This window comes from Papio anubis, chromosome 1 (assembly GCF_008728515.1).
Source record: "Papio anubis isolate 15944 chromosome 1, Panubis1.0, whole genome shotgun sequence".
In the NCBI taxonomy this organism is placed as follows: Eukaryota; Metazoa; Chordata; class Mammalia; order Primates; family Cercopithecidae; genus Papio; species Papio anubis.
The window spans coordinates 96,670,389-96,682,240 of NC_044976.1; the positions used below are offsets into that span (position 1 = coordinate 96,670,389).

Below are 11,852 nucleotides of genomic sequence, written 5' to 3' on the forward strand. Positions count from 1 at the left end.
ATTGTGAGCACTCAATAATAGTAAGCTGTTGTCATCATCATTACAAGCTTGGGTTAGTGCTCACATCCGTGACTAGCTTCTAGCTCAAAAGAAACAGTGTTGGTATGTTATTTTTCCTACGACTTTGGACTAGCCAGACTCTACAAGAATATAGAGTTCATACACAGAGAGATTATAAATAAAAGAATGATGAGTATATGAGTTTCAGCTACAAGAAACAGAAGACCCAACTAAAAGTGCCTTAAATAATAAAGAAATTTTATTATTTCACATATTAAGAATTCTTTTATAGAGGTAGGGTGGTACGGGGTTCATTATTCAGAAGCTCATGAATTTCACCAAAAGCCTAGGCTGTTTCTATCTTTATTTTCTGCTACCCTCAATGTGTTTGTTAGTCTCCCCAGACTTGCCAAATGGCTACAGCAACTTCAGGTAAGCTTCATATAAGATTGTTCAAAGATTGGCTGAAAAGATATCTCTTCCTTATGTCTGAAGACTATGGGAATGTCTTCCTAGAAGATGTTGCCTCATGTTCAGTGATCACAACTGCATCTCTTGTCCATTCACAGAAGTTGGGAGTGGAAAGGCTGTTAAGAGTAGGTAACTGACAGTATCTGTTACACGGAGGATGAGAAGTAGGTGTTGGAAGTAGCATTGGAAAGGTTAATCGATTAACAAATAATTACTGTACAGCATCTACTACAGAAAACAGTTCTATGAATATTTGAGAAAATTAAAAAATGAAGATGGCAATATGCAGTTAAGAAAAATAAATGATAATTTTTATGAAAAAAGCAAAAATACCAGCAGGGACATAGAATTAAGTAAAATAAGAAAAATTTACAGAATTTTAAAACAATATTATCTTATTAGTTAGGTATAGTGAATGTCATTATTCTATGCATATCTCCCCTTTATCTTTAATTACATTTCCCTCAAGGGAAACAACACTCATTTTATTTTCAGTATTAGCATACCACATGGCTTAGAGGCTTTTGTTTGTTTGTTTGTTTGTTTTTTCTGGTTGCTACCTGGACACTAACATTTTAAAAATAAATGGGAACCCTAGAAAAGTTAAATTATCTGCATTACACAATTTGAAATTCAAGAGGAAAATCATAATGATAAACTAAGCACTTAGCATGCATATATAATATTGTGCTTGCATTCTTAGGCTTACTGACAAATGATAAGTATACAAACACTTACGCAAACAAGGAGGCAAATTACACTTTAGTTCAAAGCCATCACAGAAGCCATAAAATTCCTGCCTATGCATTTTTGAACTTGAAAATATTGATGATTTATATATACCATGTATTAAATCAAAATAGTCATCAAGAGAGTGACCGGTAAATATTTAATGGATTTGTGAACATTAGACCTATTATTTTTAACTTGTTTCCATTATAGTTAAAAGGAATATTGAAAAAAAATTCACAGTGGTGTTTTCTGCTGAAGACACCATGTTTTTTAAAGGCTCTGAACTCATAAAAATTTTAAAGCTAATAGCAACCTTATAAATTATTTCATCCTGCCTCCTAATTTTACTAATGAGATCCAGGTAGATAGAGGTTGAGAGACTTTTTTTCAGGTCATTTAGCTGGTTAGCTGCTTGCTAGGACTGGCTTCCTCTCTTTGCAGCCTGCATTTGGACCTTTTTCACAGGATTTTTCTATTTTCTTCTCTAATGTGTTATTCTTGATTTTTTTTTCTCTTTCTATGTTAGACAAATAGCATATATTAATATTTTACTTAAATTTAAACAACTTCTTGTGGAAACATAACCATGGAGAGATGAATTTTGTTTTAGTTATTATGTTTCACTTGTGCTCTAATACCTGTGAAGAGTATTTCCCCCATAGCTGGGAAATCTAAACAACAGTGCTGTTTCTCACAAGCACCCCTTCCTCAGTGTTATCCAAAGGAATATTTAACATCATAAAAGAATGAGTACCGTAATTATATTACTGAAAAGAAAATCAAAGTGTTTCAAAGTCCCTTTCCCAAAAGCTGTGTATAGTCCCTGCAGGAAGATTGGTCTGAATAAAGACCTTACCTTCCAATCCTTGTCCCTGCACTAAAATCTACCACTTCTCTTTCCTTCAAAGTAAAATGCCCACAAGGGGACATGGCCCAACATTATCTTCTGAATACACCTCTGGGGCTACATTGCTTAAGTCATCTGCTTGATATGAGCACATCCTTTAGGCAGTTTCCACTTTGTCTCATTACTGTTCATGTCCATTTCCTATGCTGGTAAAATCAACTAGCTATTTCCCATTCAGTGATTCATTCCTTCAACAAATATTTGTTGAACACCTGGTGTATTCCTGGCAACCTAATAAGCTCTGGGGATATTTTGGTGAGCAAGAAAGACATATTTTCTTTCCTTACAGAGTATTTAGTTCAACAGGGAAGGCAGGCAATTAGATAACTAAGCTCAACGTGCTATTTGCTCTGAACCAGAAATTATGGAATATGATGAGAGCACATAACAGTGACACCTAATACAACTTCCAGAGGAAGTTACTTTTAAATTGGATACTGAAGGCTGAGCAGGGAGTTCACAGGCAAAACGGGCCAATTTCATTTTCACAATTTTGTTTTGAACTTCTTTATTTTTCAATAAAATCATTCCTAAACTAATATTTTAAAATCTAGAAGCTTTTCATTTGGAAACTCTGTTAAGTCTTTTGCACCAGGATTTTGCTGCCACATCTTGATTTCTGCATTTCCTAGAACTGAATCTGAATATCTGAATTCAATTTCTGCTGTGGCTGTGGTTTCTCAAAGAAGGATCACTAAGAATCACTTAGGCCAGGCACGGTGGCTCAGGCCTGTAATCCCAACACTTTGGGAGGCCGAGGCGGGCGGATCACGAGGTCAGGAGATCAACACCATTCTGACTAACACAGTGAAACCCTGCCTCTACTGAAAATACAAAAAATTGGCCTGGCCTGGTGGCACGCACCTGTAGTCCCAGCTACTCAGGAGGTTGAGGCAGGAGAATCGCTTGAACCCGGGAGGCGGAGATTGCAGTGAGCTGAGATCGCGCCGCTGCACTCCGGCCTGGGCGACAGACACTCCGTCTCAAAGAAAAAGAAAAAGAATCACTTAAAGTAGTATTTAACTTTGAGATTATAGGGTCCACTCTAGTTCCACTGAAGTATAATCTCTGGGGGACGTGGGAGAGCCCTCAAATTTGCATGATTAACAAATTCCATTCATACACACTGAAGTTTAAGACTTATTGGCTGCCATCATTGAATGTATATACAGAATGTAACTAAACTCTTCTTCCCCAATTTTCTTCTAATTGTCTCAAAATGGAGTGTATTTGCCCTTTCATGGGAAAGCTATGTCTGGCTGTCCAAATGCCAAAAAACTCACCTTGATTATTTTCCCATTGCATTACCCTAAGGCACTATGTTGGTATATAAGCATTTCTTGGGACTAAAATGACACATGCCTAGGGCAATCACCGGTTATTGCAGCCCTCCTACTTGGGAGAAGTAGCAACTAGAAAGATCAGTGTTCGAAATTCCTGTTTCGCCTACCTGGAGTTGTATATTTTTATCTAGGAAAATAAAATCACAGTTACACTAAGTAACAAGCCTCCGGCCAACTCAGAAAACTGGGGCAAAGTTTATCAAAGTACCCTAGAGTTTTTGATCCAAGATCCAATAGTTTACCAACTAAATCATTATGATGCCAAAGTATATTGTATAAAACCATTACTTTAGTTAGGATAAGAGTAGCCTGCTATGAAAATGGCATCCATTGATAATTCAGTGACTGAAGGAAGATTCAACATTACAGTGTTTTAAGTTGGGGAGAGTCCCTGCTCTACATAGTTTTTAAGTGATCAAGCTTCCTCTCGTTGGTGCTCCTCCTTTCTCTGGGACATTTTAATTCTCTGAATTGTAAGTCAGGTTGCTATAGATTCCAGTTAGTGGGGAGGAGAAGAAGAGCATGGAGAAAGCCCAATAAATCCATGCATGATTTCCATTCATAATCTAGAAGTGAAAACCTAGTCTTGTGGTCATACATAATTGACACAGAAGCTCAGAAATGTAATCCCTGACTGGTTGGGTGGATGACCAGCTCCAATTGTGGAAAAAGGGAAGAAACAGATAGTGGTATAAAACTAGCAATCTCCATAACTGTGCTTTAGGGATGCAAACTGAATCGTTATGCTTTCGCCATAGAGGGGATTACTGGCCCTGCGAGGGGTAGAGGGGGTGCGGCTTGTATTTTTTTATAAGCATAGAAATTAATTCATTTAATAAAAAATGGGACATATTCCCTTCTGTAAAATAGTTCTGTGCCATTTATCTATTGCTGCTTAACAAATCACCTCAAATCTTAGTGACTTAAAACAGAGATCAGCAAACATTTTCTGTAAAGGGGAAGAAAGTAAATATTTTAGTCTTTCCAGGCCATATGGTCTCTGTTGTAACTAGTCAACTCTGCCACTGTAGTGTGAAAGCAATCTTAGACAATACGCAAGATCATTTAGTGGACTGGATTTTGTCCATAGGCGGCCAATCCGCAGTTCCAAACAAAATTTTTATTTTATTTTTGCTCATGAGTCTGTGGGTGATAAATTGGTACTCCAGTTAGCAGACAGGTCATCTAGGGCTGAATGGTCTACAGTGACCTCGCTCATATGTCTGGTGTTTGGTCCAGGGAGCCTCAGCTGGTATGGTTCATCTACACCCAATGTGGTCACTCCTCCCAGCAGCTAGCTCAAGCTTTTTCACATGGCGGTCTCAGGGCAGCAAGGACAGCAAGCCCTAATGTGCACGTGTTTGTCAAACCTCTGCTCTCATCGGGTTTGCTAGTGTCATATTGGCCAAAGCAAGTCAGCTGGCAAAGCCAGATTGAAGGGGGAGGGAAATAAAGTTTAGCTCTTGATGAGAGGAACAGCAAAGTCATATTGCAAAGATGTGTTCATATAGGGATAGAAGAAATTGTTTCAATTATCTTTGTAAACAACCTACCATAAAGTCTTTGAAGTAATGAAGGACTTACATTTCAATTCAGCTTCAGTAGTTCTTTTTCTCTACTAGAAAATTACTTAGATTCCTAAAATATTTTTAACAATAACATGATCTTTACAATTTATAAGCTGTATCAGAAAATGCATATGTATGACATTTTAAAATATTACAAATAATTAAATTCCAAGGCCAGAAATGAAAAAACAATCTTAAGAATAATTCAGATTGAAGACTACCTAGATGAGAGTTTTTAAGTAGGCAACTAAGCAGGGTTATCTCTAGACTGTTTAATCTTTCCTTAAATTTATTTCCTGCAGTGCCTATCTTTAAAGTTTCAAGTTACACATACTGTCTGTCATCATGATAGACACAGTGGCCTCTGGCTCAGAATTTTCTGTGAGAGCTTTCTGAACAGTGGGGCGTACAGCTAGCATCAGTCCTCATATTAACTTATCAAGAAATTTTGAAGAACTGAAGCCATGAATTTAATCTAATTCAGGGGAGTGGGTTAAAACTTCAAGAAGTGCCCTTAAGCTTCTCTCTCTATAAATATGTGTGTGTGTGTGTGTGTGTGTGTGTATATATAGAGAGAGAGAGAGAGAGACAGAGAGAGCGCTTCTCTATATATATAATATATATATTATATTATACATATATATATAGAGAGAGAGAGAGACAGAGAGAGAAGCTTATATATATCACTGTAGGAAACGGAGTTTTTTCTAAACTAATCATACAGAAGAAATTTACTATTCAAGTATTAGTAACTGTTTATCTTCTATACAAAAATCTAACAATATTTAGGAGAAACCATTTCATCTATAAAGTCAGTAAACTAATTTTTACAAGTCCTCTCCTGGAATTTTGATGAACTATTTGAATTGCTTTCTAGGATGTTAGAAATGTGAAACTGTTCTATGTTCTATATACAATAGATTGAGTTATAATACTACAGTGCTACCATTATTGATGTTTACTATGTACCAGGAATCATATGAAATATATCATCCAATGAAAGGTTTTCAGAATCTTAAGTGAACTTGTCATATTTAATTTTCCGTTTCAGATGAAAAAATAAAAAAAAAAAAACCCTTTAGATTCATAAAGGTTAGGAAACTTGTCCAAGGTCCAGCGGTGTTCTGGTAAGCTGGCACATAGGGAATAAAACTATGATTGTCTGATTTAGGGTGCCAATTTTAGAGGTGTAAATAATCTCATCTTGGCTGATTTCAAACTACCAATTATGTCACTGAGCACAATGCTGGGAAGAGATGCACACAATCAGCTATCATAAACCAGTAGGAGGTGGCTCTAACACACGACTGCCAAGATCACAGATATAATAGGAAATAGGAGAGCCAGGATTTGAGCTACCAGTAGTCTACAAAGCCCATCCTCTAAATCATCATACAGTGATGCCTTCCCAACATAATAAACTACTCACCTGACAAATCATAAAAATTATGAATATCAATAGCATTTTTAATTTCAGAAACACAGATATCTTTTTACACTATTTTGGAAATTAATACAGGAAATGGTTTTTCAGAATTATACAAGTTAGATGATAGAGGTCAAGGAAAAGTTTTATGCTTCCTTCATTCCATTATCCTCTTTTTTCCTTAAGCTTTCACAATTTATTTGTGTTATTTCTTATTTGCATTTTATTGCCACATTTCATCTTAAAATTCTTATGTTTGGCCCCCAACAAATTTCTTTGCTGTTTTAGACTGTTGGCTGCTGCTGTTTCTTTCCTTTTTCATTTTCATCACATATTTATTTATTTTTTTCTTACCTTATGGCACAACTTTCACACTTTGACTTGTTGATTCTTCAACATTCTGGTTTGAGCAAGTAAGAAGATGGATAGGAAGTCCTCTTACTAAAATAAGGTGGGCTTACATTTTAAAAATTGTTTACCCACTCTGTATCAGAGATTTTTCATCTGCAAATGGGGATGACATAATACTTACCTTGTACTGTATGAGTGGTTGATCAACTAAAATAAAACAAAACAATAGACTATACAAGAAACAAATATGGAAACCCTGAGATAGGGATGATGCCTTGAGAATGAATGAGATCCAAAATTATTTGATCCAGATACAAAAAAATTATTTGATGATTGATAGGGACTCATTTTAACAATTTGGAAATAATTGAACTTTTCAAATTGATAGCATTTTTTCACAACATAAATAAAATTGTACTTGGATACTTTCTTCATTTAACCGATTTTACACCAAAAATTTTTATCCTTTGTTAGAGTAATAAAGGTACTCAAAAATACTATTTGACATTATCATGGATTGAAAGAATGATAAATGAGAAAATCTATTTTTCCCAAATTATCTTATATGTGTTAAGCTTTAAAAAGTAAGAAAAACAATTTTGCAAATTGGAATGAATTTCTATCTGATTGGTTGAGGGGAAATTGATGAAAGCATACCTGTGATGATAGATCAATGCATGGTTACACTACACCAGAGCAAGCCAAGAGTTTTAAAACTCATCGGAATTTTCATAATTTCTTCAAATGTTTGAACTGAAGTGAGTAGATACCGAGCAAATTTTTCTCATATGCTTCTGTGAAAATATAAAGGTATGAATTAAGTGGGTTCTTTTTTTATAAAATGAGTTTCATTGTATGTTTTTTTCCAGTGTAAAGACAGAATATATCCTGTGAAATAGCTAGTTGATAACGGATTATTATCACGGTAAATAAGTTAAAAAAAAAACTTACCTGTTGTCTGATGTGTTATTTTTATAAATCCATGGCAAAATCGAGTGGCATCTTGATTTTCTGTTGAAATTACTACTTTTATTATGTAGATTATGTAGCGTATCCTAGAGTTTTGAAGAGTTTTACAAAATGGTGAGTAAGAATTTTTTTTGCCTGATGCATTTGCAAGTACCTCTAGGCAAATGAAAAAAAAAATGGATAAAAAATAGAGACAATTTAGAAGATTGAGGTTCGAATATATTAAAACCAGCAATAGAAGCAATATGGAACTCTGAATCAGGAAATACAGCCAGGAGTGAATTCGATTTAAATAGTGGTTAATTATAATTAAACTTCAAACAAAATTTGTGAATCATGTATAAGGCCACCGAATGGAATATATAACAAAGTTTGGATTTTGTGTCTTTTTATTTTCTTTTTCTTCCTCAGCTCCCATCCTGACATTGGTGTTGTCCTATGAGAGGCCCTTTCGTATGACAAACAGAAGATAGTTTAAGACTATAGTAATGTTAGGGGCTAGAAAGGAATCTTGGGGAGAAAAAAAATCATTAACTCAAAATTTAACCAGTATCCTTCTAAAAGATGGAAAGTGATGATGATGGCATAATTGCTGCCTCAACCTAAAGAAAATAAAGCTATTGAACAAAATATCTCTGTTCTTTCCAAAGCTAAGTGATTTTATTTACTATTCAAATGGCTTTACTTGTTAATTTCATCGCTCAGCAGACAGAAAGTGCACCTTGGCAATAACATCATCATATTGGCTTTTTTCCTTTACAATTAAAGAATTTAAATGTTTCTTCTGCATATCACATTACACTAGACATACATGTTATTTCTCTTAAAATTTTGTTGTTACTATAAGGTGTGAGCCTCACTTATTAATACATGGTAATCGACAGCTTTTTTTTCTTTATTCAAGGAAAGTATGGGAATGATCAGTTTTTGCATAAAACTTTAGGCTGTAGTAAATCCTGTTTCTCTCATAATTCTGGGTTAGATTTTATTGACCTGTAAAACACATGACATTTTAGGAGCTTGTAGTAATTTATTTTATCTGTAGGAAAATGTATCACCGATGAGTATTAAATCTAAACATATTCTAGTTTAAACAGATGGTAAAACAGAAGTAGTGAGAAAGCTAAATAAATAATAAATAAATTAAAGAGAAGTCAGGATTAGTCACAAAGTGAAAATGAAAGCTCTAATAATGACAAGGTTGTGAACAAAACATTTAAAGAAAATGCAAGACACATAGCTTGGATATCTAAATTCTATTTCTTCATAATTTTCTTGGCTTCATTTTATTATGAAATTATCAAATTTAGTTCAATGAATATAAAACATACTGAACTTATGAGGAGTGATACCAAGATGATCTTGCAACATAAACATCGGTTTTGTAGGTCCTTAATATAACCTCTATATTGTCAAGATGTTATATTTGATAGTTTTAATCCTTCAATGAAGACTACTATAATTCCCCAAAGTTAACTTTATTTGTTTATATGAACAACCCATTTTAATATTAGACCATGCTTTTTATTTTAAGCATTTTATTTTTATATTAATTTCAATTTCCAGAAAACAGTTGATAATGTTTAAATTGATCATTTTTAGGGAATGCATGGTTTGTCATAAGCAACATAAATAAACACATTAATTGCCTTATCATACTTTTATCTGACAGATGGGTCCCCAGGCATAGAGCCTAACCTTTTATTTTGACACCTGCCACATTTTGCCAGCCCTGACCCTTTTTTCTTTGCCAGAATGTCACTGTGTTCACCATGGTTGCACTAATCTCCAGCTTTTAAAAGGCATAATATTGGAACCCTTCTGAGAATCACTGCTATCCATCAGCTGATACTACAACATAAAGATTTCACAGATCTATCCAACACCCCTTCTCTCCTGTGATTCAAGCACATTTTCTTTTATTTCTATGACCTACTGGCTCAGTAAGATTACATGGAGCTTGTTTTAATCTAAAGCCACATATTGTTAACATCTGACACAAACCATTTAATTTAGCAGTAATTTAAAATTTAGAATTTACTGAAGAATAAAAAAAGAAGCTATGATTTCATTTTTGTACTAAAAGAAACTTTTTGACTGTGAAGCAAATATGCTATTTTAATATAGCTAAGGAGTTAAAATCTATCTGAACATTTTCCTTTTAAATAAAAAGCATCAAGGCAATAAAACATGTTTTGAAAATCACTGTGCACTCAATCTCATACCTACACCTTTGATTTCTGGTGTGATTCCAGAAGCCATTAATATATGATATGTGTCTGGGTTAGTACAACTAAAAGCACATGTCTGGCCCATTAAAGAGTGGGGTTTGGTTCTAAAAAGCTCTGCAAATCAGAGAACATACAGAGGGCAGATGAATTGTGGGAGCTCATCCATTATTGAGATAATTTGGTATAAATTTCAAGATATTTCCTACTTGAGCAAAATCAGACTATAATTAACTATGAAAAATGTTGTAATTATTATTTTTTGTGACTAAGTTAGAAACAAAGAAATAGAAAAGTAGGTATGTAGGGGATAGATTCTAGTAGTAAACAGATAGTTCCACCAGATCAACACAGTTTGGTTTACAATCTCATTGCAGAGATGTGGATGCCAATAACTTGTCTTTCAAATACGGCTTCTATTGGTTCTGAAATAAGCTTGTTTGGTATAACAGGAAAAGCCTGGGACTAATGTCCTGGTTAAGTTAAGCTTCTTGAATAATTCAGAGACATATTTGTGCCACCTAGGATATAGATGTACGTTGTAAGAAGTGTGGGATCTGTATCTTAGGACATTCAAAGAAAATGATGTTTCATGTCTTGGGCTAAAGGGTACTGGGGATAATTCTAGAATTCTAGCAACTTTATGTATTTCAGCCTTAGCACAGTTCTTTAATCTTTTTGTTGTTGTCATTTTAGATGGAGTCTCTCCCTGTTGCCCAGGCTGGAGTGCAATGGCATGATCTCAGCTCACTGCAAACTCCGCCTCCGGGATTCAAATGATTCTCCTGCCTCAGCCCTCCGAGTAGCCGGGATTACAGGCATGCGCCTCCAGGCCCAGTTAATCTTTGTATTTTTAGTAGATATGGGGTTTCACCATGTTGGCCAGGTTGGTCTCGAACTCCTGACCTCGTGACCTACCCGCCTTGGCCTCCCAAAGTGCTGAGATTACAGGCGTGAGCCAGGGCGCCTGGCCCAGCAGTTCTTTAATCTTAAGTGATCTACTATTAATATGACTTAGCTGCATTGCACATATTCCTCTTTCTGCCCTGCCCCAATCCAGCTTTCATGGATTACTCAAAGCTTCTGCTCGTTCCCATTTTAACTATGTCCAAACCTTGGAATTTCATACAAATTTTTTTCTTCACATATTATATCTAAGTCCAGAGACAAAAATATTGATGAACCCAGCTCATCTTTTGCAGCCTGACCACACAGGTCATAAATTGCTGGCCAATCTATTTTTTGGCCCCACTCCATTCAGCTGTAAATTTAAAGAGTTAGTGTTTGGGTTGGGTTAGCGTTAGGGTTAGATCCTGTGTGAGTAAACATAGCAATTTAGATGGCAGATGTTCTGGATAAGGATGATTCTTTTAGAAGGGATATGTCATGATTGACACAAATAATACTCAAAGTGTGATCCAGAGACTGGAGCTGTTCCATGTGCTATTTGTTATCCATCCAAAACAATAAGCACATTGAGATTAACAATTTAGGAACTCTTAGAGCTATTTGTTAAAGTAATTAAATAGAGGTTTAATCTAGTAACAAAATATTTGGACTTGTGTTTTGTTTCACTTATTTTTTATTTTTCTAGTAATTCAATTATATTACAAAAAAATAATGGTTGGCAGCATATTGGGGGTGGGTGGGAAGCTGGTCTTTCACTGCAGGTATTTTGAGAGAAACTGGATTAGAAGACTCCTAGACTCTAATTATGGCGCCTTCTTAACCAATTAATAATGATCAAATCTTTATTATCAAATTATAATTCTCTGAACACCAGTTTCCTCCTAAATAAACAAGGACTATAATGGCAGTCACTCACCTTTCCAAGTTATCAGTCATGAGAAGACACAG

General features: G+C 35.0%; 1 long non-coding RNA gene across 1 annotated transcript; it reads right to left on the bottom strand.

Annotated features, from left to right (window-relative positions):
• Nucleotides 1-241: 241 nt before the first annotated feature.
• On the bottom strand, nucleotides 242-3,017 carry LOC108580656. Its single transcript, XR_001892023.2, has 2 exons — nucleotides 2,975-3,017; nucleotides 242-614 (listed from the first exon to the last, which is right to left on the bottom strand). It is a non-coding gene; the product is annotated as an uncharacterized LOC108580656 (long non-coding RNA).
• Nucleotides 3,018-11,852: the final 8,835 nt, after the last annotated feature.